Consider the following 26823-nt stretch of genomic DNA (forward strand, 5'->3'; position numbering starts at 1 on the left):
CAGTAATTGGCCAACTGGAACAATTTGATATTAGAGAATTAAATAAGATTTCACCCTTTTTATCAATTTTAGTTGCATGTGATAAAAATAATTTTCACGAAATTACTAAAATGATAACAGCTGGAAAAAGTTACTCTCTGCACAGATTGTGAAATTCCAGACCAATACTGATACTTAAAATAATTATATGACCGATAGCGATGTTTTAAATTTCTTTTTTTAAAGTTATGTATTACTGCCTAATGTTTGAGCCCAAATTGATTCATCTATTCAAATTTATGGACCAATCTTTATGTAACCTTCTTTCATCAACAGATTGTTTCTTGCTAAAGAAAACAACAGTTCATTTCAAAAGCCCTTTTAGCCTCCTATATGGCTACCTACTCGAAAAGAGTTTGTGTAAGTTTTCAAGACTTACATAGCCAAGCAAAAACCTTTTATAAAATATACTGTAAATTAAATGTTATTAAATGTAAAAGTGATTAAAATAGGAAATATTAAACTCTTGTTGTAGGACCTCTTCTTGGAATATCATTGGAACATAAAGTTTTACAAACTGTACACTACATCACGGATCTTTTTCTAAGATTGCGAGAACATTTTCCGACACGGACGGACGTTGTCACTGTTACAGGAGAAATTACAGCACCACCTACCAGATCTTTCCCAAAACTGCAGAAGGGTAAACTATTATTGTACAAATGAAATCGCAGCACAGACTGAATTAGGAGAACACTGTCTGATAGTGATGAAAATTACTTTTTTTTAACCCCTTTCTTTAATATCTTAAGCAAGCAAAACTGAGCATGACAAAACAAACTGCCAAGATTTCTGTCCTGAGGACAACTGTGTCGCGAAAAACAAACTTAAAAGTCACAGCAACACCTCTGTTGAAGTGCACTGAAACTGGAGACTCCTTCCAAAACATTACGTAAACACACCTTCAGAACAATCGCTACCATAACGACATGCTTACGTAAAGAGTAAAGCCTGGGGAAACCTACACTACACGAATATAAATCTGTCATTTGCCTTGCAACTGGAATGACTCTCAGGGTCGTGCTGCTGTAGGAAATCAATCAGCACCCTCTGGCCCATCAGGATTGAACAGGAAGATGGAATAAAAAAAAATAAGGAAACAAAAAGGCAACATAAAAACTATATACAAGCACAAAAATGCAAAATGCATAAACTTACTCCCAATGCACTGACTTTCCACTACTGCAAGTGAGCTACTTAAAAAAAAAAAAAAAAAAAAAAAAGGTGAGAACCCTGGCACAATGATCTGGCTGCTCCTCACACCTACACACTGAAAGATGAGCCCTGAAGCACGAGCCTTACAAAGACAGGCAGGCATTTGACTTCAGCAGAAAGCCTGAAAAGAGCACCAATTATAGTTCACAGAAAGAGGGTATGTGTGTGTGTGTCTGGAACATACAGCAGGTTAGAAGAGGGCAAAAGTGCCTGTTCTCCGGTCGGCAAGCGTTTCAGGCACAGAGCACATATCCAGCTCTCCAGACAGAAAGCTCTGAGGGGGAGGAAGGACCTTCCAACCCTGATTCTCCTACACAGTCCGTTCGCATCCACACTGAGGACAGGTGATCCGTGCGGCCCAGGTGTCCTCGCCCATTCTCAGGCAGAAACACGCGCTTTCGAACACCTTCCCTGGCTTTTCATATAACTCCGGCTATATTAAGCAGTCTGCTGTCGAAGAGACCCAGGAGCATCAAACCAGCGTTGTTTATTTAGTGAACGAGGGGGGAAAAAAATGAGCAAGACAGCACTGAACCCACAAGCTCAGACATATAAGTGGTCTGAGTTGCTAAACCTTACAGACACACACATGCATACACACATACTGTACACACTTACAAAGCCATCTGGCTTTCACACAAGTCAAACCAAAACTTGTTCCAAACCATTCTTCCCCTCTATATTAATTCATACATGGTTTGACATGGCAGCTCCACAAAACATGGCAGAACAAGCGCCCACACTTATCCTCGTGAAGAAAAAAAAAAAAAAAATCCAAATTTTATGAATATGCAAATTAGAAATGCCTCCAACACTACACACAGTCAATGCTTTCCCTGGTTAACTGCTACCGAGTGGCCTGCATTTGCATATCACACATAGATAGACTCTTATATTTTATTTAAGGAATAAAACACAACAGGGTATACAGTGTTCATTAATATGTTTTCTTGGGGTGTTTTTTTTTTTTTTATTGATGTGCATAGTACTTAATCTACATATTCATTGTGTTGATTTTATGAATCTAAAACCTTGAAAAAGAAAGACAGGGAATGAACACAGCTTCTATATTCGAAATAAGTACGTTTCTTTGGGGTGTACTGTTATTGGAAAATAAACAACGGAAGTGTTGGTGTGAACTCGGCCTGATGCGACGGTAAGTTACCGTTACAAACCCTATGATGATTGTTTTCCAACAACAGCATGTCTCTAAGTGCTTTATCCATTCAATAACCGTTGAACATCCTTTCACAGAAAATGTCACTACATCAGTGACAGTAACAGTTGGTTAAATTGTTGAATTAGTAAAATAAGATAGATTAAAATAAAAAAATAAGATTAAATAGCACTTTAATTGTGTAGACTGTCCACAAATGATTTGCTGTGTAAGCCGTCATTGCCGGATGCAAGAAAGATCAAAGGTTTATCTACAGTACATGCATTTATTCTAAAATCTAATCATCGCTACAGTATATAGTCAGGATTTGATGTGATGTACAATGTTAAGTAATACCTACTGGCAATTTAGAATTCAACAATGCTTTGGTTTAGGAACTTAACAATAATAACAACTCAGATGTTGCAATGTGATGTTTAGAAGAGAAATTAAAATGGAAAGGAACCTAGTGGAAAAAATGTAGAAGAACCCCAGCCAAACAGAACTTTTAATGTGGAGAATCCAGAACATCAGTAAAAGAGGCATCCTAGTAAAGAAAATGCAAAGGAGACCAAGCGAAAGAGAAATCAATCTAAGGAGCATGCAGAAGAACCCCAGCAAAAAAGGAATCGGAGTGTAAAAAAAAGCAAAAAAACTAAAAACTAAAGAAGAATCCTTGTGGAGAAAATTAAGATTTAATTATTTGTCACATGTACCTTACAGCAGTGCGTCTCAGCTCCAGTCCTGGAGGTCCACTGCCCTAACCATTCGATTGTTTTCTCAGCTCCCAGCACACTTGATTTAACTAATCAGCTAATTAACAGCCTATCATTAAATACAGTGGGTGTAGTAGAGCAAGGAAAACACTCAAACGTGCAGGGCAGTGGTCCTTCAGGACTTGAGGTGAGAACAACTGCTGTACAACAAAGTGTAATTTTTTATTTACATATCCTAGGTAGTAAGCTAGGGTCAAACTGCAAGGTCTGTCAGGATACAGTTCCCTTGGAACGGACAGGGTTAAAGTCCTTCCTCAAGGGCTTAACCGTGGCAGCTTGATGGTGCTGGAGCTTGTTACAGTTGCAGTTACAGCCTTAAGCCACCAGTATCCCATGCAGAAGAACCCCAGAAAAAGAAGAATCCCAGTGAAGGAAATTCTGAATCTTTACCGAAGAGAAATCCAAGTCTACAAAAAAGCACAAGTCCAGCAAAAGAGAAATCCCAGTGTAGAGACTGCAAAACTCCAACAAAAGAGGAAAATGAGTGGAAGGAATGCAGAAGAACCCTAGTAAAAGAGGAAACCTAGTGGAGAGACCGTAGAAAAACCTCAGAAAAAGTGGAATCCCAGTGAGAGAAATTCTGAACCCCCTACAAAAGAGGAATCCTGGTGTAAGGACTACAGAAGTCCAACAGAAGAGGAAAATGAGTGGAGAGAAAGCAGAAGAACCCCAGCAAAAGAGAAATCCTACTGGAGAGAAAGCAGAAGAACTTCATCAAAAGAAGAATTCTAGTGGCAAGCCTGCAGAACTCCAACAAAAGAGGAAAATGAGTGAAAAGTAAGGAGAGGAACCACAATCAAAACTGTAATCCCAGTGAAGGAAATTCAGAATCTCTACCAAAGAGAAATCCCAGTATACAGAATGCAAAAGTCCAGCAAAAGAAGTATCCCACTGTAGAGACTGCAAAACTCCAACAAAAGAAGAAAACAAGTGGGAAGAATGCAGAAGAACCGCAGTGAAAGAGGAATCCTAGTGGAGAGACCACAGCAAAGGATATTCTGAAACCTCTGCCAAAGATGAATCCTGGTGCAGAGAATGCAGAAGAACCCCAGTTAAAGGAGATAATGCAGCAGAACCCTGAAATGGAGTAAAACCCAAGTGGAACCAGAGAAAATGCAAGTAGAGGCTTGCACAGCAGGCAAAGTTAACTCACGTTAGAAAGCAGCATGACTGGAGGCACAGCTACTTTCCGTTTCTGTTTCTGACTTTTTCCAGCCAGCCAGACTGCAGGCATGATTAATACATGACGGAACACAAGAGGAATGAAAAATTTAAAAGTGAGCAACCCCCACCCCTGTGGAATGGTTACCAAAGAAAGATGCCTCCACGCTCCACAGGCAGGCCTAATTTTCTGTCTGACAGAGGGAAGAAGAAAAAGACGAGCAGATGGGGGGCCAGAAAAGCCGTCGAGAAGACGAAGAACACGGAATGGAAGCTGGTTTGTTAAGTTTGTGGATCAGGGCCTTGTTCTCAGGCTCGTCTCACCCCTTGATCTATTTCAGGATGAAGTCTCCTCGCACCATAATAGCATTTTAATTAGCCCACCATGCCAGAATATCCATCATGCATCACTCACTCACTCACTCGCTCGCTCGCTCAAGGGAACATCCGCAAAAACAATGTTCGATGTTTAGCAGCATTACACTGCAGCCTCATCGCATGTACAGACTTTGTAGTCTGTGTGTGGTAGTGGTTGCTGCTTTTCATAAATATATAAATGTGTGTGTGAGTGAGTGTGTGTACACACACAAACAAATCTACTAGACCAGGCTCTAACAGTTTCCACACACTCTTGGCACAGCGTTAGCTTTTCCCTGAGATATTTCCAGCAACCTGTTTAATGGATCACAGAAATAACATCCTGTATTTTTTTTTTTTAACATAATCATATTTAAGGATTAAAATCTTGTCTTGCAGACATGATGGAAGAGGGGACACTGAACAAAAGGCCAATTACCCATTCATGCTGTCCACATGCGAGATCCCACACACAACTCATCACATCCCACACACACACACACACACACACACACACACACACACACACACACACACACACACACACACACAGTCTCTAAACCCCAGTACCATTCTGTCCCGTCTGATTCTATACATAAATGTATAAACTAAATCAGACCAGATGTATTTTCCCCAGAGCTGTGGAAGTGTTATCAGACTTGATCTTCACTCGGAGGAGAGAACACGTGCCGGTTGTGTTTATAAAAAATAAAATCGCGCTGTTTTTCATTATAGCTGCGACACCTTCTTTAAAAAATAGAATGCTGATGAATAAATACACAAGAGAATCAAACTGTGTTTCGTGTGTCTCTGAGTGTGTGTGTGTTGCTGAGATGGGAGCCGGGCAGACGGGCAGCCGGTGGCAGATGGCAGAAAGATGACACCAGAGCCTGATGGGCTGGATGAGGAGAAGTCCTTCTGTCTGTGTGGCATCAGACCCACGGTTACACACATGAACACGTTCACACCCGAATCACAAACAATCAGCGTGTAGTGCACGGTTACTGGGTTCACAGGTGAATAAACCCATCAAAGTTGTCAAATTACTGTCGGTCTTGGCATGGGCGATGTGAGAAGAGGATATTTTTAGGACTTTCTGATGCGTTTAAAGCAGACATAACCAGCATGATGAACAAGGGCGGATGGAAAAACAACTCCGAGAGACAACTGTAGACTGCTAAGAGTGGTTTAATCACAACAGAAATCGTGCATTGGTACTTGTTGCTTGAATTAATGAAAAAAAAACAAAAAAATCACCTAGCACTGGATAGGGCTAGACTGTGTTCGTGTGCACCGAACCACATCCTGCACAAACAGTACAGCACAGAACACGAGTACCATTACAACCCTAACAAACTCGATGAATCGATCAGGTGAGAAAGTTTTGAAACACTTACCATCACCCAGATCAGTTAGTCAAAGACCTAACAAGCTTAAGGATGTAATAATAGGCCTCCATGTACAGTCATTTACATTTAGCCACCATGTTGCATGGCTAGGAAAATTAGCAGCATCGTAAGTTAAAAAGGGTGCAGTGATGTAATCATTTTAGATCGAGTTCTTTGGTACTGTACAATACTTATATTGATACTAAAATAGCACAAATCCTTAAGATTAAGCAATCTGGGGTATCAAGGAACACTTACTTTAGGGATGGGAATCACCAGGGACTACCTGATACGATATTATCACGATACCGAGGCGACGATTCGGTTCGCATTGCGATTCTCTAAGTCTCATGATTTTTTAAATATCTCGATTCGATGTTCGTTTTTTTTTTTTAGATTTTGTTCCAATTATAAACAAACTACGATGTGCACAGGATGCTGTGCTTCCTGCCAATGTGTGAATAGTTTAGAGTGCACCACCTGTAGGATTATTGAGGAACAGTAACGTTTCACCACCTAAATGCAAACATTTTTTCTTTTAATTTGATTTAATTAGCATCTATTATCATAGTATTAACCACCATTAAAAATGTTGTAAATTGTCATCACAAGAAAAGTGTAGGCCTTAACTAAAAAAGAAGCATACTCTATGTGTCACGTGGGAAGTCCCCAGGATAATGAGAGAGAGGTTTTATTTGGTTACTTGCTGCAGTTCCTTTTTTATCTGCTTCGCTTCGATCATTAAATAGGAAACACTTCCGGACCTCCTCGGAGAGTGATGTAATCTCGGGCTATGACGACATCAATAATGAAATCAATGCATCCTCCTACTTAGCTGCGTTGCTTTGTTTTAAAGAGATCGCTCAATCCTCCAGGGGCGATCAAGTCGACCCGGGACTTTTGCTTGAGCAGACTGATGGAACATTATAGGATCTAAGCTGAGAGTTATTGCCATGTCCTCTGTACAGTCCTGGCCTCGTTTCAAGCGATTACCACATTTTTGGGCCATTCAAGGAGTTCCTAAGGGGCTAGTGTTTCAGAAGTGAAGCTGGAAGTCCAGCATACTGAAAAGGGGTTTAATCTTGATGGTCTCCAAGCAGGGGTGAAACGCTGGGATTGTTTAACAAGTTAAGGAACAATTCGAGTAACGAATGCACAGCTGTTAAAAGCCAGGACTTGATAACACGTCACCAATTTGTCATTACTGTTTGATGCTAAAACAGGAAACACCATGTGGACACACAGGACAGGTACAGGTACAGATGCACATTCCGTCTTAAAATACCCACACAGCCTGCTTTCACACACACAGACAGACCCACAGCAGAACTTCGAATTTTATGGCGTGCCGGTGAAAATAGCTGTTGGCGATGCCGAGTGTCTCTGTGAAGCGTAGCTGTGATCACGGGGCATGTTTACAGTGCGGTCAAGGCTTTGAAGTTGGAGACCTTATCAGCCACCAGAAGCTCCATCTCCAGAAACATGCAATCCTGAGCCATTTTTGGCCACACACATCCCAGAGGACATGGGAAATGACATCAGAGCTGTTACACAGGAAAGCAGGGCTAATCGTCTATATCGCTGGTAGAAGGGAAACAGGAAATGCCTAAAACTGAAAGATGCAAGCCTTTTATTTACTTCCTTTATTCTCTCAGATCAATGATGTCCTCCTTGTTGACAAATGTCTCCGCTCGGGCTTGTATGTGCAGCGGCAGCCCCGCATCGGGGGCATAAAGAGAGAAGGCGTGAAGGCATTTCGCTATAAATAGAGTACGAACTGCTGAGGACAGGTCTGCCCGAGGTCACCTTGCCCCGAGTCTCAGGGAGGAAAAAGGACCGGCAAGAGCAGCGCCAGTGAATGATGGAGAACGAGACTAAATGAAATAGAATGAGTGTGACTGAGAGAACAGCATTGCCATTAGCGTCCTGCATTAGTAGCCTTCAAGCACTCTGACTCCACAATGAACATCCGTTCATGCAGCACAAACTTTAGCATCATACAGCGTTTAGATTAAATACAGCTCTGTGTATACTGTCTGTAATGTTTCTGCTCTTAGCAGTTAGAGTAACTGTCCATCCTGCTGATGTTATTTGAAGCTTGTCAATGTGGTCGGAAATAGAGATGCCCAGAAATAAACGTGCTGGCTGAAGAGCAAGACTATTTGTTTGAATGAATGAAAGCATCATTTTATGAACACGTTATTACATATTACATCACTTTCACTGCCATGGCCCGGGTTCGATTCCTGGGCAGGGAACCAACTCCGGCCACTGGAGGGTTGCACGAGTCGGTGCAATCCTAGAGCCGGCCCCAAGCTTGGATTGCGGAGGAATTGTGTGCAGAAAAACACCAGTCATAAAACCAGTGCCACATCAAATATATGAGGATCTGATGAGCCACTATAGTTAAAACAAAAACTTAAAAACTGGCAAAAAAAAAAAACAAGTCAATCATTTCACATGGGACAAAACTGACAAAACATTCATTGCTAAAATTATTACACTATTTTACTGATATGACAAATTATTTCTAAATGAATTAAACTTTCAATTGCATTAAAGGTGCTATATTTTACTATTTCTCTACCAAGTTAACATAGTCCTTAAAATCCCCCCAAAATGCCTTAATGCCCCAGCTAAAATACCCCTCATATAATACACTTTTTAACCCCTCTCTTCCTTTGATCTCCCTCCTCCTCCAAATACGCTGCTTGAGTGCTACTGCTGAGCCACACCCACAACAACAAGCCAGGGGTATCTTCTTATATGAGATCACAATAGAGGGGAAATCGAATCGGCTTGTTTACACCCTGATCCATACAAAATAGAAAAAGGACAAAAAGCGTAAAAATCTTTTTCCCTCCATTTTTGGTTTCTCACAATTCTTTCAAGTCACTCGCACTAGAGACGCATCTGAACGTTTAAACCTAACAAAAAGTGAATTAGGCATAAAAGAACGGCCCTAAAAATTGGTGACACATACAATCAGACTCAGCTCATCACCATTTCAAATAGCCAGTTATCTCTAATGCACAGATTCTTTAAAAACATAAGCATATATTTTTTCTTTTTTTGTGCTGTTTTATGTATTTATAGTTCCTGTATTAACGGATATGCCAAATAAAATTCAACACACAAAAAGGAGTATATATATATATATAGACTTGTTTTCCGTTTGTTAAATTTGAAACAAGCCAATTAGATTTTTCCCTTATATGACCTTATATCAGAGAGTAAAAAAGTCACACCCTCCATGGCAAACATTAAAGGGACCATCCCACAAGAGCTGCTGTTCTGGATCTGTTCTGACCCCAATACCCTAGCCATAACAATTTGTCCATTGTCACAGAAGCTACAGTTACAATATTTCATTGCAGTGAAACCTGAAAGTAGGTGGTATATATATTGGGCAGCAAGTGAAGCAGCTTTGTTCCTAAACCTGATGTGTTGGAAACAAAAAAAAGGGCAAAGTGAAATGATTTGAGTAACTTTGACAAGGGCCAAATTGTGATGTGAAAATATAATGTTCATAAAAGGATTTCATAAAAGATGTGTTAATTGGAGCACCCCGCTGTCTTATTCTAAAAAAACAGCTTTAAATTTCCTGCCCACAAGTGCATGCATAAAAAGTTGAATTGTCTGAGACTGCTTTAGTGTTGTCATGGTAACCTGCTTTTCATTGACCGTGCTGTTCACTACTTTTTTTCCATACTGCGCCCTAATTGAAAACACTATAAGGAGTGCATTTGGTCAAAGCATGAGAGCAGGAGTGAAAACAACGAGAGGGAGAATGATGGCTAAGAGATTCAGTGATGGATGCCCACTCGCAGTCGGGCCATCCGCTATGATAGAGGCGGCTGACTGACGAGCTCCATGTGCTCACTATCCACCTGACTCTGCCAGCGAGACTGTGCCAAGTGCCCGGTGCCCGCAGGAACCAAGTGTCTGGCAGGAAGTGTGGCAGTTGGATGTGTAGTGAGGGATGGGTCACTTCCCTGCAACCCTAGTGAGTGCGTTGTGAGTCCAACCAAACAAACACACACACAAACTACACATACAACAGGCTCCCACTGGTGTATACACCTACCACTTCTCAGCACTCTCTCTCTCTCTCTCTGTCTCTTTCTCTTACACCCACACACACACACACACACACACACAGCCGAAGGTTGTGCTCTTCTAGACAAAAACAAGCTCATTGTCTATAATAGCTAGAACATCCGTTACTTTTTATTACTTTCTTTATGAGACACTCAATGAGGAATACAACTATAAATCATCTATGGAGCAAAAACTGAAAAAATATTCATTAGTCTTTTCCCAGAAAAAATACCTACGCTCACACAGAGAAAAAAAAAAAGGAAATATAAAAGAAGCCAAAGGAAGTAGATATTATATTAGTTATATTTCAAAAACTTTGTAAAAAATAATAATAAATGATTTTGGCTATCTGGTGCAGTGGTGGCTCAAATGGTAAAGGCTCTGGCCGACTGAACGGAAGGTCGGGGGTTCAAACCCCAGTACTGCCAAGCTGCCACTGTTGAGACCTTGAGCAAGGGCCCTTAACCCTATCTGCTCCAGGGGCTCTGTATCCTGGCTGACCCTGCACTCTGACCCCAGCTTCCTAACTGGGATATGTGAAAATAATCCTTTCACTGTGCTGTAAGGTACATGTGACAAATAAGTGAATCTTAACCTTAAACACTTCCATCACACTCCCCAGCTTCTTCTTATAGTTTCACTTTTAGTCGCTTTAAATTATGGAAGTATTTAGTAAAATGTATTTCATCCACTGATTGTTAAATTGCTAAAAATGACATTAATTAAAGCTACAAGTACGGAACATTCGACTGAAAGTTACAGGGTGCAACTTTTTTTTAAATATCACACAAAACTATCAAAGCCTTCTGTATCGGAGACTCATCAAACAGCCTGGTAGAACTGCAGAGATCCTGCATTCCAAAAAAAGTTTCTGAGCAACATTCGTCTATCTTACCAATCAGAGAAAGACTGGAGTCAGGGGAGGGATCACGTAGCTGTCAATCGGCACATGAATGCACTCGGGTTCCTCTGCTCTCATCTCTATGGCTAACTCAGAGGCTGGTAAGCTGCTAATTTCCGTATTAGCAAAGAAATTCTATTGTGCGAGGGCAAAAAAAAGGCAGAGTTTGAAGAAAAGTAATAAACGCGAAAAGAAACCAGCACGATTCAATTTAGGTGGCGCTTTCGGCGCACGCTAAGAGTTGAGACAGAGAGAAGAAGAATTTCCTAAAGGACGGCAATTTGGTATAATTTCCGCTTCGCTGTTTGGACGCAGCAGTCGACTGCAGGAGCTGAATCAATTTGTGACCAGTGAGATGTATTATTTCAATGCCCACCAGTTGAATCTTGCCACTAATTTGATGATTTTCTCTTGGGAACGTGGCTCCTGTGCCGAGTTAGGTGCCTGCTACAGTGATTATATTTCAGCTCAATAGCTTTTAAATTCTGCCTACAATCTGAAATGTTGCATGTTTAACCTATAGGTCTGCATCTTTTACTCCGAAAGGAGTATATTGAAAACTTGACTCTGACTGGGAATAACATGCCATTTATGTATGGCCAGTCGTTCCACCAGATCTGAAAGTTTCCTCTGGAAACCTAAGCTTTGGCCACTTGTGGTCCATCATCACATTCTTATTTTGGCAGGAGAGCTTTCAACAGATTGCCTCTTCAGCTGCCCGTCCATGCTCCTGATGTGTTTACAGGCTACTTAGCACTCACTCCACAGATACCACTACTACTGTCTGAGAACTACTGTCAGCACTTCATTCTACCCATCAACCTTCTCTTCTATGTTCTGCTCCATCCACTTGTTCATTCACAAGGGAAACACTTTCACTATTATCACCACCACCACCACCACCACCACTCCCAGAGCCACTAAACTAATCCTGGACATTCGTGCCACACCGTGTGCCAGGCCTTGTGCTGAAGTGAGAAGAAAATCAAACAAAGCTTGGCTATCTTAGGCTTCGTAAATGGGTTGAAGAAAGTCTCTGGAGAGCACGGAGGTGGCCTACAAAGTGTGTCGAGTGACTAAATGTGCCGTCAGAGGCAGAGAACCTTCTGTCCTTAACTTTGAGAGCATCTGGAGGACCACCTGAGCATGTCAAGGCATGCATTTTCACCCATTGAGTCAATTCATCTCTCTGAATATGTATTCCCAGAGGCCTAATGAGCATTAACCCACAGCAAGTCACAACATAGCTGGATATAATAAGAGGAGGCTGGGGTAGATTTTGGTTTTATTGAAGAAGAGGCAAAAAGAGAGTGTGAAAGAAAAAGAGGGGTGTGCTTGTGAAAGGATATGTTAACCAGGATCTCAAATGCCAGCCATTAGCGACACGGCGAAGCATTTATGGCATTAGCTTTCCCTCTGATGAGAAACAATTAGTCCAGAAACGATGCGCTTTTTTATTATGCAACAGCTGAGACCAGGCGTTGGGCCACGATAAGAGCCGGTCTCTTCTTGGCATGGTTCTGCTCATTACCCCCTGCATGTTGCATAAAAAGGGTGATCTCGCGCTCTCCGTTTGCATCATGTAAGAAAATGCACAGACTTAACGCGAGGCATCGTGGAAAAACAGTAGCAAGTTTGCACAGAGGAGATGTTGATTTTCAAATATCTCATCCATGCCTGCAGGGGGCGATGAGAATCAGCAGGACAGCGCATCGGCGCTTTAATAACCCGCCAACAGGCTGATTACTCCAGTAATGGTTGTTAGACGTGGTATAAACACGCTTGGTCTGCAGGCTGCCTTTAAGCTTTTAAGGGTTTCTTTGTTGATTTTGCTTTTCCAATGCCACATTTCTGAGGTTATGGGGACAGCTAGAGAGAACCTGGGGGTAAGTATAGTGTTTAAGCACTGTTAATCTGTTTTGTTTTTTTAGATCATTTCTTAGTTATGGTTTTTATGAAATCGCATGAAGCGCAGTAAACATGTTAAATGTAATAGATGGAGAGCAGCGTTTTTTTGTGTTATGAACATGAAGCCTGAACTGAAAGAATAATGAGAAGCAGAGGACAGGAATAGAGTGCTGAATGTCCAGGGGTGGGATGAAACGGTGGGCACAATTGAGAAAAAGCGTAGTACTTGCCTCCGCCGCCAATGAGTCTAGTCACTCTGGATACCAATTCGTATGATAGAAATACCCTAAAAATATACTTTAAACAGGATGGCAGCTAATTAAGAAAAAAAACAAAATCAGATATTTTTACCCTGCTGTCACCCTGATCAATTTTAAAATATAATCAAATCACGTGCTGGTTAAAATAAAAATTCCATATAATTTCTACAAACCGTCAATCCCGAGATATCATGCAAATGAAAATCACAGTGGGACAGACGGAGGAATAAATAACGTGAAAACATAAACCCTTCGCCACTAATTCCTAGAAAAGTGCGAACAATCGATTAAGTTTTGAATCAGGATTCTTTTGTGTACGAATTTATGTACCACCATAAGTTTTGACATTTTGAATTGAGGCTGGTCGAGACCATCATTGGCTGTTTTTCAGCTTGTTCAGCCGTGACCGATTTGGTATAACCGATTCTGTGCCAAGTGCACACACGCGACAGAAGCGCATTTTTATGGCGTTACGTCTTCAAAAGTTGTGCGCATTAAAAGAATCTTTTTCTCCAAACTTTGTAAAAGAATTAATCTCAAAACTCACTCATTATACATGCTTACGTCAATTTAAAAAAAAATAACCACAAAAAATCAGCCCGTGCGTGCCCGTGTTAGATTTTGAAGGTATTTGAGGCGGTAATACATCATGGTTTCTTTATAATCCTACAGGTGGTGCGCTCTGAACTATTCTCACACTGGCACCCTGTCTGGTTGAAGTGAATTATTTGCTATATAATTAATAATACTTATATAATAAGTATTCATGTAATAATAATCATTTAAAATGTAATAATAAATCAAAATATTTATAAAATCCTGATATTTACAGAATCACCATATTAATTGAAATCTCAGTATAATAATCTATCAGGAGGTGACTGTTAATTCCCTTCTGATGTGTTAAACAAGTGATTTCCAGGATTTCTCTTCTCACAAATTTTGTGCATATTTTCTGCTGATCTGAAATTAATCAGGATCCAAGTAAAAACCTGTTATTGGATTCAAATTTTCTTTTTTCTTTTTAGAATAATATACTTTTTATGTCTTTTCATGTGAAATCTAAATCCAAAGTTTCATCTGAATGACAAAAGTCTGCTCTGATTTGGGTGAGGAAATGCCTAAATTAGTAAAAAAAAATTTTATTATTAATATAAATCTATTAGTCTAGAGATACACGAATGCCTCTCACAGATAGTAAAGGTATAAACAGTATGATCTAGCTGAGAGTTATTAAAATCTTTCATAACAGCTTTTAAAACCACAACCTGAGCATTGATGAAGCTGTTAGAGGTGCTTGCTAAAAGCTGGCTTGGGTGTCAGTGTTTCCTCTACACAGCATGACACCCTGAAACGAGGACGTGTCCTGTTTACCGTTCAGCGCATGAAGACGTAAACACTGTCTCAGCACCTCCAGAGCCTGACGTACCACTGACTGCATAACACCCTAGTCCATCTTCTCAAAGAGGCGGTTCTGCAGCTGAACGTCCTGAGGGACGGGCTTGTTTTGCTCGAGATGCCCCCAGAAGGAGAAAGTGATGACATAGCCTCCCGGCGTTACAGCAGAGCAAATGGAATAACGGCACGTAAAGGCCCCGCTCGGTCTCCGTCATGAGGAATTAATAACAGCTAAATGAAATCAGTTGCTTCCATCCAGCTGAGGGAACCACAACCAAACCTACAATCAGCGTGCACCTAAATGACCACCTACAACCCATGTTGTTTTATGGGAGAACTGAGTCACGACCTTCTCAGAAGTCAAAAACGAGGTGTACCAAATAGGCGAGACTTCAAAAGCCCTTCTTCTGAAGAACGTCCTCTGTCTTTGGTGGCTTTCTTACTGCACATCCTGCGTATAAGCAGGAAGCGGGGCACTTGCTTCTCAGAAATGCCGAAAAAGAAAAAAAAGAAAAGAAAACGATCGAAACAAACAATCTGAAGTCTAATATTCGAATCAACTGTTGATTCAAGCAGGAAGCAGCATTTGAATAGATGAAAAAAAAAACAAAGAAAAGAAAAGAGTGGAATCAAGCAAGCGTCTCACTGTTAGAACTTGCACCATGAACTCTGGTGTGACTTCTGCGCGTCCAAAAGACGGCAACAAATCCTCAAAATCTCACACGGCTATCTCACAATCCTGAGGGCCGGCGTACGGGTGCGAACAACTTCCATCATGCGGTTGACGGTTGCTGCCACAGGCATGGAAGAAACGTCACATCATTCGGCAAATATTGTTCGTACTTGCAGTTTTTTTTTTTACGACACCCCGGGATACGGAGCGAAACTGGTTCCTTCAGAGAGCATTCCAGAATAAATAACGCAAGTGCAACAAAATCTGGAACATCTTACATTTCTTGCGCGACGGGACGTGCGGCCAAAGGTCACGTCACGCCACGTACTTCCAGCGCTCGGTTCGTGTTCTGCAACGTGCAGTACATGGGAAACCGACAGCGCTAGAAGCAAATCCATGCTTCTCACTTACCCAGTCGCAGTAGATGGCCTTTCTCAGGTAATTAAGGCTGTGTGAGTGTATGTGCACGCATCTGGGAGAGAGTAGGCATGCAGTGTCATGATTTCATCTGTCACTGTGGTGACAAACAGGATGGATGAGTCAGAAAGCATAAGCACTCATTTGCACTCTCACTTCCTCTTGTACACCGTTCGGCTTTCAGAAAAACAGCCGTCACCTATGAAGCTCTCGCTGAACGAACGCTCTCACACACACACATACACACACTCACACGCACTTCAGCTCTGATTCACGACCGATTCATTCACAGGCTTTTTGAATGAAGAGGAAGCTGTTTACTGAGCAATGTTTCGGCGCGGAATATTAAAGAGGCCGAGGCTTTTTAGTCATCGCCACATCAGTCGAAGGAAAAATAACGCAAACCGTGTGTGAGAAACATCCGTGGTGCACTTTTCTTTCTTTTTTCTTTTTTTTTTTTTAAACGTACTGTTCGTTTTGAAAGGAGGGGTTCTTCTCTGTGATGGAACTTCTGAGACATATGGACAGGAGAGCGACGTCTCTGAAGCACGCAGGGATGTGTGGAGAAATCCCTTCTCTTCCTGACTGCCTGTGATTAGCATGCATGTGTGCCTTCGGTTTGCCGGTGCCGTTCATCCGTTTTTAAGTTTCTCGGGGTAAAAAGAAGCTGCTGTGATGTACTGTAGATACCGGGGCCACTCGATTTGCCATCTGTTCCGCAATCAAAGCATCGAATTTGAAACGATCCACTGCTTACCTTATATCGACACAAGCAGTATTTCCCCCTCACACTATACTTGCAAATCTTCCTGCAAAACTGATCTCAGTTAAATGCTTCTAGTCTCAGGCGCAGAAGCTCCATCCACTGGCCATCTGATGTGTCTGGCTTCATTTGTTTTTCAGAGGAAGCATCCACTAGGCCTCACCCTTTTTACGTCATGTGATAGAGAAGACTCAACAAATGGGAGGGAATTGGCAAGAACTAAAGCTGGAATAGAAATGCAGTGAAATTATAAAACTGACTGACTGAAAGATGTGACTTAAGAGCAATCCTGGGATTTGGACTGTGATTGAATAAAGAAATAGATAAACAGATAACTGCGTTTTATATGCACTACCAGTAAAAAAGTTTGGAAGCACCTTACTTTCATTCTACGCTGTAAAACAATGCAGAAGGCGTCCAAAAAAAATACAATAATCTCCTTTAAACAGTTGATATTGGGATGTGTTTCCTACTTATGCTCTGTGAAGCCTTTATAATGGATCCAATCTGAGGTGCTGTTTGTTAATTAGTGGTTTTTGAGGCTGGTAACTCTAAATGAACTTCTCCTCTGGTAAGGTTTGGTCTTGCTTTCCTGGTGATAATATTGTATCAGATGCTCCCTGGTGATTCCCATCGCTTATGTAGCTGTTTCAGTTAATGACTGTATTTCAACCAACATATGAAACTGATGATTATTAGCACCTGCTTGGTATAACTTGTTTATCATATACCAGATTCTGACTGTCAAACCCCTGACTCCCCCCAGCTTTCTCCCTAATTTAGTCGTGTCCAATTCCTCCCCGTCACTAGGGGGCTCCCACATTAAGGCTACTATTACCACTCAGTCAGGAGGGCCGAAGACTATCACGTGGTTCGGAGGAAACACGTCAGCCAACCGCATCTTTTTCAAACTGCTCGCTCACGCACCGTTGGGGACGGAGTAACACACTCGGAGGACAGTGCTATCCGCTCCTTCCGCTTGTGTGAGTTCACAGACGCCTCTGATTGGCTGTAGAGCCATGATTAATGTGGGAGCACCAAGTACCTCTCATCCCTCCCCTTTGAAAGAGTTCGGCCAATCAGCTCTCTCTAGACCTCCGGCTGCGAGAGGTTACAGCATCACCCGGGAATCGAACTTCCCGGATGATCTCCGGATGAAAGGGCGAGTGCTTTAAACTCCCAAAACTCCCCCGACTTTTTTAAACATTGATGCTGGTTTGAAGCCAAAAGAAGAACAGTCAAACCAAATATTAATTGGATTTTAATTTTTCTTCCTTTTTTTTTTTGTATTTTGTAAATTGATAAAAATAAGCTGTTTAAATATTCATTTTTGAAAGCATTCTTAGTTTACAACATTTATTCAAACCTGCCTAAATGTTTGCATAATCACTCAGTATTGTGCAAAAGTGTATCCCTAATTTTTTTATATTAACTTAAATGTCGAATAAATTTAAGCAATTGAAAACAAATGTTTCACTATGGCAGGCAGCAAAGTGCCTGAAGATGCAGTTTAAAAAAAAAACGGTTCCTTCTACTACTGTATATAACAACCTCAGCAGCAACCTTTTTTCCCCTCTTGTCTGCTCCAACCACACAGCTTTCAGCATCACCAGTACGTTAATCACCGGCTTGAACATCTGTCATCATCTACACCTGTTTCTCACTGGCTCATGCCTTAAGTTAAATGTTTTTACGCTCGAATGATTCATCGGTCACTGTGTGACTTTAACAAAAGAACATTCATCTTTAACTAGTAAGGTACACGGACTGGACTTGAAATGAGAGCCAAAAACATGCCAATACTTTTGGACAGCGCAGTATATATACTGTACATACACAATGAGAGTTTCTTGTGCTGCTGAGAGATGAAAGCCATCAGAATGTAGCGATCGATACAAGTCTAGAACGCTCCTAATGTAAGGATGATTTTGTAATGCACAATCAGATAACAAATGATATCTGCCACAATAAATAGCCTTGTTGCTCTAGATGATGTCAGTGGAACGTGTGGGCAAACAACCTGCGCTCTACTAATTGCTAAATGTCCTGGGCACAGCAGCTTTAATTATAGGATAAGAGCATCAGCAGAATTCCAGACAGTACTGGCACACCACAGCTCTACAAGTGTGTGTGTGTGTGTGTGTGTGTGTATGTGTATACAGTATGTGCACACACTTGGATTTGAAAGAGACTGGAGTCTGAAAGCCAGGAAATGCCTCAGTGTTTGGTCTCTCAACGTCCACTCCTCTAGGACATGCGTCTTCAGGTGTTGGAAGATATTTCACTTGACGTACAAAAATGTACGCATAAGCTCGGTTTTAATTTAGGAAGGAAAGCATCTCTTGTCTGAGTACGTGACGCGCACATTAGCATCACAGCAAGCAGGAATGTAACGCACCATGCACACAGCTGGAGACGTCTGGGCTGCTGCCAACAAATCACACTAAACAGCTAATCAATGAAGCAAGTTAAACCATCTCAGGGTATTTAAAAAACAGTATAAAGGATGTATAAAAAAATATAATAAAATAAACTGAAACCTGGAAGGTGGCCAAGTTAAAAAGGAAGTGAATGGAGGTTTAATCCTGAGTGTGTATGTGTGTGTGCAATTGTTACATATCTCACATGGGCTTTTCCATTTTACACGATTATGCGGATTTATTTTGTAAATAAATGTGAATAGAAAATGAATGCAAAATCAAAATTAAGACAAGATGTGAAAAAAAGGGTGATGCAACATGCGAAATAAATGATAAAAAAAAAAAGATGAAGTATATTATAAACATGGCTGCAAAGGACACTTATGCATATATTGTATATTGTATGAAAAAAGGAACTAACTTCTTTTTCTTAAGTAAATCATCAAAAGCAAAAAGCAAAAAAAAACCAACAAAAAGACACATTCACATTTTTATTTGCCGACTTTGTATCCAATATTCATTCTAAAATTGCTAAATATCTGAATGGAAACACAGCTAGTGCCCTGGTTCTGCTCCACAAAGTCTTTGAACGTTCCCCAAGTGGTAATTTCAATCAGACGCAGCGTGGTGCTGATGCTCGGAGGGTGGGTGTTCACTTAAATCTGACTTGCGTCCCCGTACCTGGAGTAACTCAAAAGTAATAACATGAGCGCTAGGGGCCATTAGTCTTTCTGACAACGCTGAATCAGAAAGGAATGATTATTATTGAATGAGAGGATATATGAACTGCTGGACAGAAAGCGCATTTATTATTAATGCAAAGACTGAAGTCGTGCACTTCCGAGCAGGACGACGTGGTGCAAAAAGTGCACGGGGACGCGGAGGAGAACGGTGGTACCATGACACACTCGCTCACTCTCTCTCTCTGTTTAACTGATATTATACTGCAAATAGTCTCATATATATATATATATATATATATATATATATATTCATGCTCTTGTTATGATGTAATCATCGCAATCAGGGCTGAAACTAATGATTATTCTGATTATCGATTAATCAATCTATTAGTGAATCGAGAGATAAGAATTAATACCTCATTAAAATGAACTAGTATGATTATATTTTTAGTCGACGACATTGATTAATCGTTGCACCTCTAATGTATTTAATAACACGCCACATAAAGAGATTTTTTAAATAAATGTGCACCATAGTACTAGGGTTATGGATATGACATTTGGATTCGTACTATTCAACTAAAAGCCTCAGATCATGGAGAAAATGAATATCAGTGAATTAATTTGCAAAACTTTTGCTGTAAGTTCTTCAGCTAAAAGAGAAAAAAAATAATCCTCAAAACGCATGTAATCATTTACATCCTGAAAATATACAGCATTTTATCAGCGTTATGAATGTGCTGAAATGTTTTCTACAAAGTCTGTGAATTTTTAAAGAGAGAAAAGTGTAGATTTGAAAATGTTTTGGAACGTGTCTGAATAAGTCCTCTACAAACTATTTAAAAAATGTGCTTAAATAATAATTTTTTTCCCTTTTTTTTTTTTTTTTAACTCACTCCCTCTCACCGTCTATACCACTTTATCCTGTATACAGGGTTGTGGGGGGCGGGGTACTACCTGGACAGGGTGCCAATCCATTGCAGGGCACAAACATACACACAGATACACACTCACATTCACACACTACGGACAATCTGGGAACGCCAATCAGACTAATCTGCAAGTCTTTATACTGTGGGAGGAAACCAGAGTCCCCGGAGAAAACCCACCAAGCACGGGGAGAACATGCAAACTCCATGCGGGAATCGAAATGTTTTTAACAGCTGGTATATTTTTATGGTCATTTTCTCTCTCTTTTTTTGTAGTTTTCATCATTTTTGTGCAACATTTAACTTAAATACTTAAATCTAAGCAGATGCATTATTATTAGTACATCATTATGCCTAACATTGCCTTATGCCTACATTTTATCCCATCAAACGTTTTGCATGTATTTAATTGCACAGTAAAGCTTTTTTTGAGAAGATGGTTCATTTGCATTTTTGGAGGGAATCTCCGGTAGGAAGCTTTGCCTTTTTTTTTCTTTTTTTTTAACTCACAAAAGAAAAGCCTTCAGGATGGAGAACATTGTGGTTTGTAACCCACTCGACAAGTAAGAGAAAGAATAGAGACTGGTGAGTTACAGGGTGTTGCTGTTATAATGGAAGTGATAACAGGAATGAACTTGTTTCGTGGACATTCCACAAGATTAACTATAAACGGCTCAAATGTATAGTGCAGTTCTTTAACTTTTGGAATGTATAAGAAATGCACACTTGCTAGAAAATAAACTTAGATATACCTGCCAGTGATACTAACTACTCATATGAAGGGGCAGCAAAAGGGTCAGAAAGATATCGTGGCTCGAGTTCGTTGCGCTAAAACCACAATCTCACCATTCCTAAAGCTCGCCAGTAACACAGAGACGTGTTTGGAAAGCCAGTCGGCCTGAACCATTTGTACAATAAGCCTGCACATTCCTCTCAATTAGGCAAGAATCACTCACATGTGGGTCTCTCTGACGTCAAGTTTGTACCTTCCCAGACTCTCTTTTCCTCTCGCTCTTTTACATAACCCCCTTTTTTTTTCCTGGAAGTCTCTACAGGTCATGGGATTGCAGTTACAGAGAAGGTGGAGCCTCCCTTTCTTTTTCTTTCAATCTCTATCTCTCTCTCTCTCTCTCACACACACACACACACACACACACACACATATACCCTTTTTAAATCTTTTTATAGAAGTAGACAAATGAAGGTTGGTGTTCTGTCTACGACTGCATAAAAAATGCACACTTCTGTTGGCTGAGAACATTATGCCCATTCATGCCCTGAAGTTCAGACTTAGACACAAGGCTCATACCGTAAACCTCACACACAGCTTACACTAGTAGTAATTAAGCTCTATTTCTGGCATGTTGAGACTCATCCTGGCTCATAATCATATTACATCAGTAGGGAATAATCATGTCACCTTTCCTGAGGTCCCTCTGATTGGCAGCAACTGATCTGATGAGATAAACCTGAATTCTCTTCATTCTTTTCATTCTACATATATATTCATAATATATATTTTATATATATAAACTGCTAAGCATTTAAACACCGTGTCTGTGTGCTTACATTAACTGTGTTTTCAGGCAGCGCTGCTGGCTTTACAGCAGTATGGAAATGAAGAACCACTGCCCTAGGACAGAGGATGAGGTTAAGTGTTTGATAGCACTTTGGTGTGATGCATCACTACAGGCAAAGCTAGAAGTATTGTCCAGAAACAGGGCGATACATGAGAAAACATTGTGAGTCACTGATGCTGTTATTATAGAAATCGATGCATATAGGTCGACTGTGTGTCTGATTTGGGCTGTCAGTCTGAAATCCGATCTGATCACTTTCAAATTACAGTGTTGACAGTCAGTCCTAAAGATCTGGGCCCATATGTATTTCTTAAGCCTAAAAGTTGGTCCTAGTGACGAAATTCTAAGAGAATTCGTAGAATTATGGCATTTATTTAGGAATAAATCTTAGTAAAGATAAAAATGATTCATAAAACATCATGGACCTAAAAGCAGCTTCTAAGGTACATTAGAATCTGTTTTTTTTTTGTTGTTGTTGTTTTACTCCCTTCTATCTTAATTGTTGACTACATACCATTCAAAACTTACATAGACTGTGTAATCATGTAAATTGGTAAAAGATGAGCAAGTTTGCTCTCATCAATCTGAAATTAATCACAAGTGATAAAATCAGTATGGTAAATAAATGTAAAAACGTAAATATTATATACCACTAATATATAGACACCGTTGGATCACAAGATCTCAGTAAAGCTCTTGTTGCTGAACGAGTACCAATCCCCAAAACCATCGGGTTATTATAATGACAAAATGAGTAATTCTGGAATGGGATTCTCATCCAGCACATACATGTAAGGATGTAACGACCAGATGGCGATAAACATTTGACCAAATACTCCATTATTTCTCCAAGCACCCCACCTTTAAACTCGTAGTTCCAAACAAGAGGCAATTAAAACTTCCAGAACAAAAAAACAACAACAACAACACAGATTTGTTTTTCCTGAATGAATACATAGCTTTTTACCTGACCCTGAAACTGCGGTGATTAATTCAACTGATTTATGATGGAATAAACCTTGTGCTTTACCTCTTAAGTATCTACACTGTTTTCTTTTAATTACACAAGATTTACGGAACGTTTCTGCCTTGCCGGTTGTTGACAATGAATCAGACTGGAGGAGGATTTCAGCCAGTTTTGTTTTATATCTCCATGCTCATACAGAAGGGGGATCGCACAAGGGTTTTAGCAGGTCTGTAAGCACCCATCTGATGTCAATAGGCATTTCAGTATCAGCTAATCCATGTGCTGGCGGGATTTCATCACAAGCAGATAGAGAGCTCAGTAAAGTCCCGTCGAGTGAGGATAGGGCTGAAGTACTTACCAGAATCGGGGTCACGTTTTTTAAAAATGATACCAGAAAAATAACCATCAAGGGTTAAGCAAAATGGGTCGACTTTACCCCCTGTGTGCAGCAGGGTTTATCCAGGCTATCTTTCTCACCAGCAGGAAGGATGACCCTGACTTACACCACCAACATATATGGCTTGTTTAACAGCCTGGTCATTTCCTTTCCCAGCTCCATGAGCATGCTGTACTGATGATGATGGCTAAAAAAACAACAGAAGCAATTGAGGGCACGGGGCGACATGACCAGCCTGCCTCTTTCCTGAGGTACTTCCTGAGGGCTCAACTCAGCGCTGTGGCACCCTCCTCTGCTGCGTAACACACACTACCACTCTTGCTTCCTGTCATTTAAAAAAAAAAAAAAAAAGCATTCTTTTTCTGGGACTGTTTTGCGAAACAATACAAGCCTCTTTTATTTCCCAACTTCCCACATGCCACCTAAAATGGTCCCAGTCATGAGATGCAGGGAAGGAAACAGTGAGAGCATTAAACCTTTCACATACCACAATAAGGGCCTTTGAAAGTTATTCACTGATGTTTTGTTGCCTAGGATGCATAGGAAGTTATTTAGATAACTGCAGGATTGAATCTCACCTGATGTCAGTGACTCAACTGCAGGAGCAGCAAAACCACTAGCATGGAATAAGAAGATTTTAAGCCTGGGCTAATCTTTGTTTATTCAGAGTTGCCAAGCTTACCACGGGAAAAAAATAAAAAATAAAAAGGTTTTGGTGTATACAGCGGTACCTCGGCATACGGATTTAATCCGTACTGGAGGCAAGTTCTTAAGGTCAAATCTTGTATTGTGAATCGCATTTTCCCATAGAAAATAATGTAAATGCAAATAATTCGTTCCAGCCACCCAAAAATATTACCAATATTACCACTTTCCAACACTATAATGATATTATTAAATATGAAAACAATCAAAACATTTAGAAAAGACATGTCAATGACATTAAATATGAAATAAAGAGACATTAAAGACATTGCAGAATTTGCACACTCCATGGACTGTTTACAGTATATATTTTCATATTCTGCCTGTTTAAAACTGTGTTTAATATATCTTTTTTAAATCTTTTTTTAAGCCTTCACTGAGGACAACAAAAAAAAAATTTCATTGTATGGACGGAACAAGTTTCTTTACTGTGCATATGACAATAAAACTTGAACAGTCTTACATTTTACATACTTTTACACATTTCTTTATTTATTTTATTATATTTTTTTTCATGTAACAAAAGATAGTAGATTTTACATTTTATATTTTTTACTTTTATGCCTCCTTACTTCCTTTTTTTTCTTTTCAAGGTCACAAACATTTCACTGCGTATCATACTGTGTATGGTTGTGTATGTGACAAATAAAAATTAGAAATTGAACTTGAATTTGAAAATTAAATGTATTAAATCTCAAGTAACCATAACTTTTGATTCCTTTTAGCACCGGCTGCTTTAAAAACAAAACTCAAAGTGGCTCCCTTTTCTTCCAGCTTCCTGCCATGCTTGCTAACATTCTTGGGACCCATGGTGCCATGTCTTCACTAAATCTTGTACAAAACCCAGCCAGCGTTCAGGTCAGCTTGGTTCAGTTGCTCATATACTAAAGCATATTTCTTGCAAAATTTCAGTCCTTAAGGCAAAGATTTTTAAGCCGAGGTACCACTATACAGTATATGGTGGAGTCTGATCATCATACACATGTACGCTTACTGCACTTCCCTTTCCAGATTTGTCCTTCCTTTACGGTTATTATAGCTTTCAGTCTAGAGCATTAATAAAATCATCACCACACAAGCATTAATGAAACCTGGCACTGATGTTAAACAAGAAAGATTAGTGCACACACTTTGTTCCGGTTCATCATTTACAAACTTGGCAAATCATGTCTTCATGGAGCTTGGTCTACAAACATGGAGCGACTGTAATGCTGGAAGATGTTTGTGCTTCTAGGGCTTGTTCACATTAGGGCCAAAGAACACTTGACCCCAAAGTCTGGTTCATTTTAATCAGTGTGAACACAATCGTTCCGCGCTTTGTGGCATGGAAATTCACATACGGAAGGCAATCGTACCTGAGAATGGAAGTAGATAGAGTGTTTAGATCTGACGTAATCCACAACACAGAATCATCTACCTGTATCCTTTTCTTTCTTTTTTTTGACACACCTGACCAACAAGCGGAGAGGATGTTCTCACGTTGTTTGGTACGCTTGGATTTTTCTCAGTGTGAGAAGAAACCGAACTGAGCCGAGAACGCTACAAGTTTACAAACTCATCATCATTTGGACCAGAGCTAAAGAACAAGTAAAAAGAACGAGAAAAAGTATGAATACGAACAATCTTCTCATTTCTGCTGTGATACCATATAATATTGCCGTAATTAATGCAGTCCAACAAACTTATTAACCTGCACACAAAGCCACGATAATAATGGTAAAGATAAACCCAAATGAATAAGAAAGCCAGACTAAACTACTTAAGGCAGAAATAAATCCGCATCATGGTAAAAAAAGAATCCCTCCATCTGTATTAAGAGAGTAGCGGATCCAGTTTCCCCGTGCCCCGTTCGTGATCTCGTTCCCAAACTAAAGAGGGAAATGCGATAATAATAGCACAGTCACAATGAGCTATATGACAAGTAGAAGATACTCATTACTTTCATTGGAGAGATGCTTTAATTATAAGTAAGGTTTCAGAATTGGAGTCTCTTCATGTTGACGTTGATCACAAACTGCTAATTAAGAAGCCATCGGCTGACAGGTACTAGTACGCCGGACCCAGGGGGTAACTGGTATGAAAAGACTCGCACATGTAATTATGGGATCACGGCTCTTTTTTAAAAAGCTCGATTACAGCTGAAGCACGATGCAAACTTTGGCGCTGCTATATTTTGACGTTTTTGCCATTCTGAGACGCTTTTCAGGAACTTCAACCCGTGAACGTCAGGGAGCGATTTTCATAACCACTGCTTAAACAAAACAGCATGTAAAATACATAATCATAAACAAAAGCTGCATATTTCATCCAGGCTGCCTAAAGGGGACCTGACAAGAAATACTGCTATTATAATGAATGTTGAATGTTCACTTTATTAGGAACACTGTATTATACATAATCATAGCCTTCTTGAAACATTCTGGCTATTCTCCTCTGACCTCTCTCAACAACAACAGGGCACTTTGTCCAACAAATCCCCTTAGTGGTTTCCCCCGCACACCATCCTGTGTAAACTCTAGAGCCCAATGTGTGTGTGAAAATCCCAGGAGATCAGCAGTAATACCCGAACCAGCAAAAAAAAAGTCACTGAGATCACTTTTTTTTTTTTTTTATCATTCATATATGAACA

General features: G+C 40.2%; 1 protein-coding gene across 1 annotated transcript in view; it reads right to left on the bottom strand.

Moving 5' to 3' along the window:
- The window catches only part of hdac4 (histone deacetylase 4), a 188602-nt gene that overhangs the window by 113375 nt on the left and 48404 nt on the right, over positions 1-26823 (bottom strand). The gene's annotated exons all lie outside the window — the stretch shown is intronic.

The sequence above is a fragment of the Clarias gariepinus genome, chromosome 5 (assembly GCF_024256425.1).
Source record: "Clarias gariepinus isolate MV-2021 ecotype Netherlands chromosome 5, CGAR_prim_01v2, whole genome shotgun sequence".
NCBI classification, from domain to species: Eukaryota; Metazoa; Chordata; class Actinopteri; order Siluriformes; family Clariidae; genus Clarias; species Clarias gariepinus.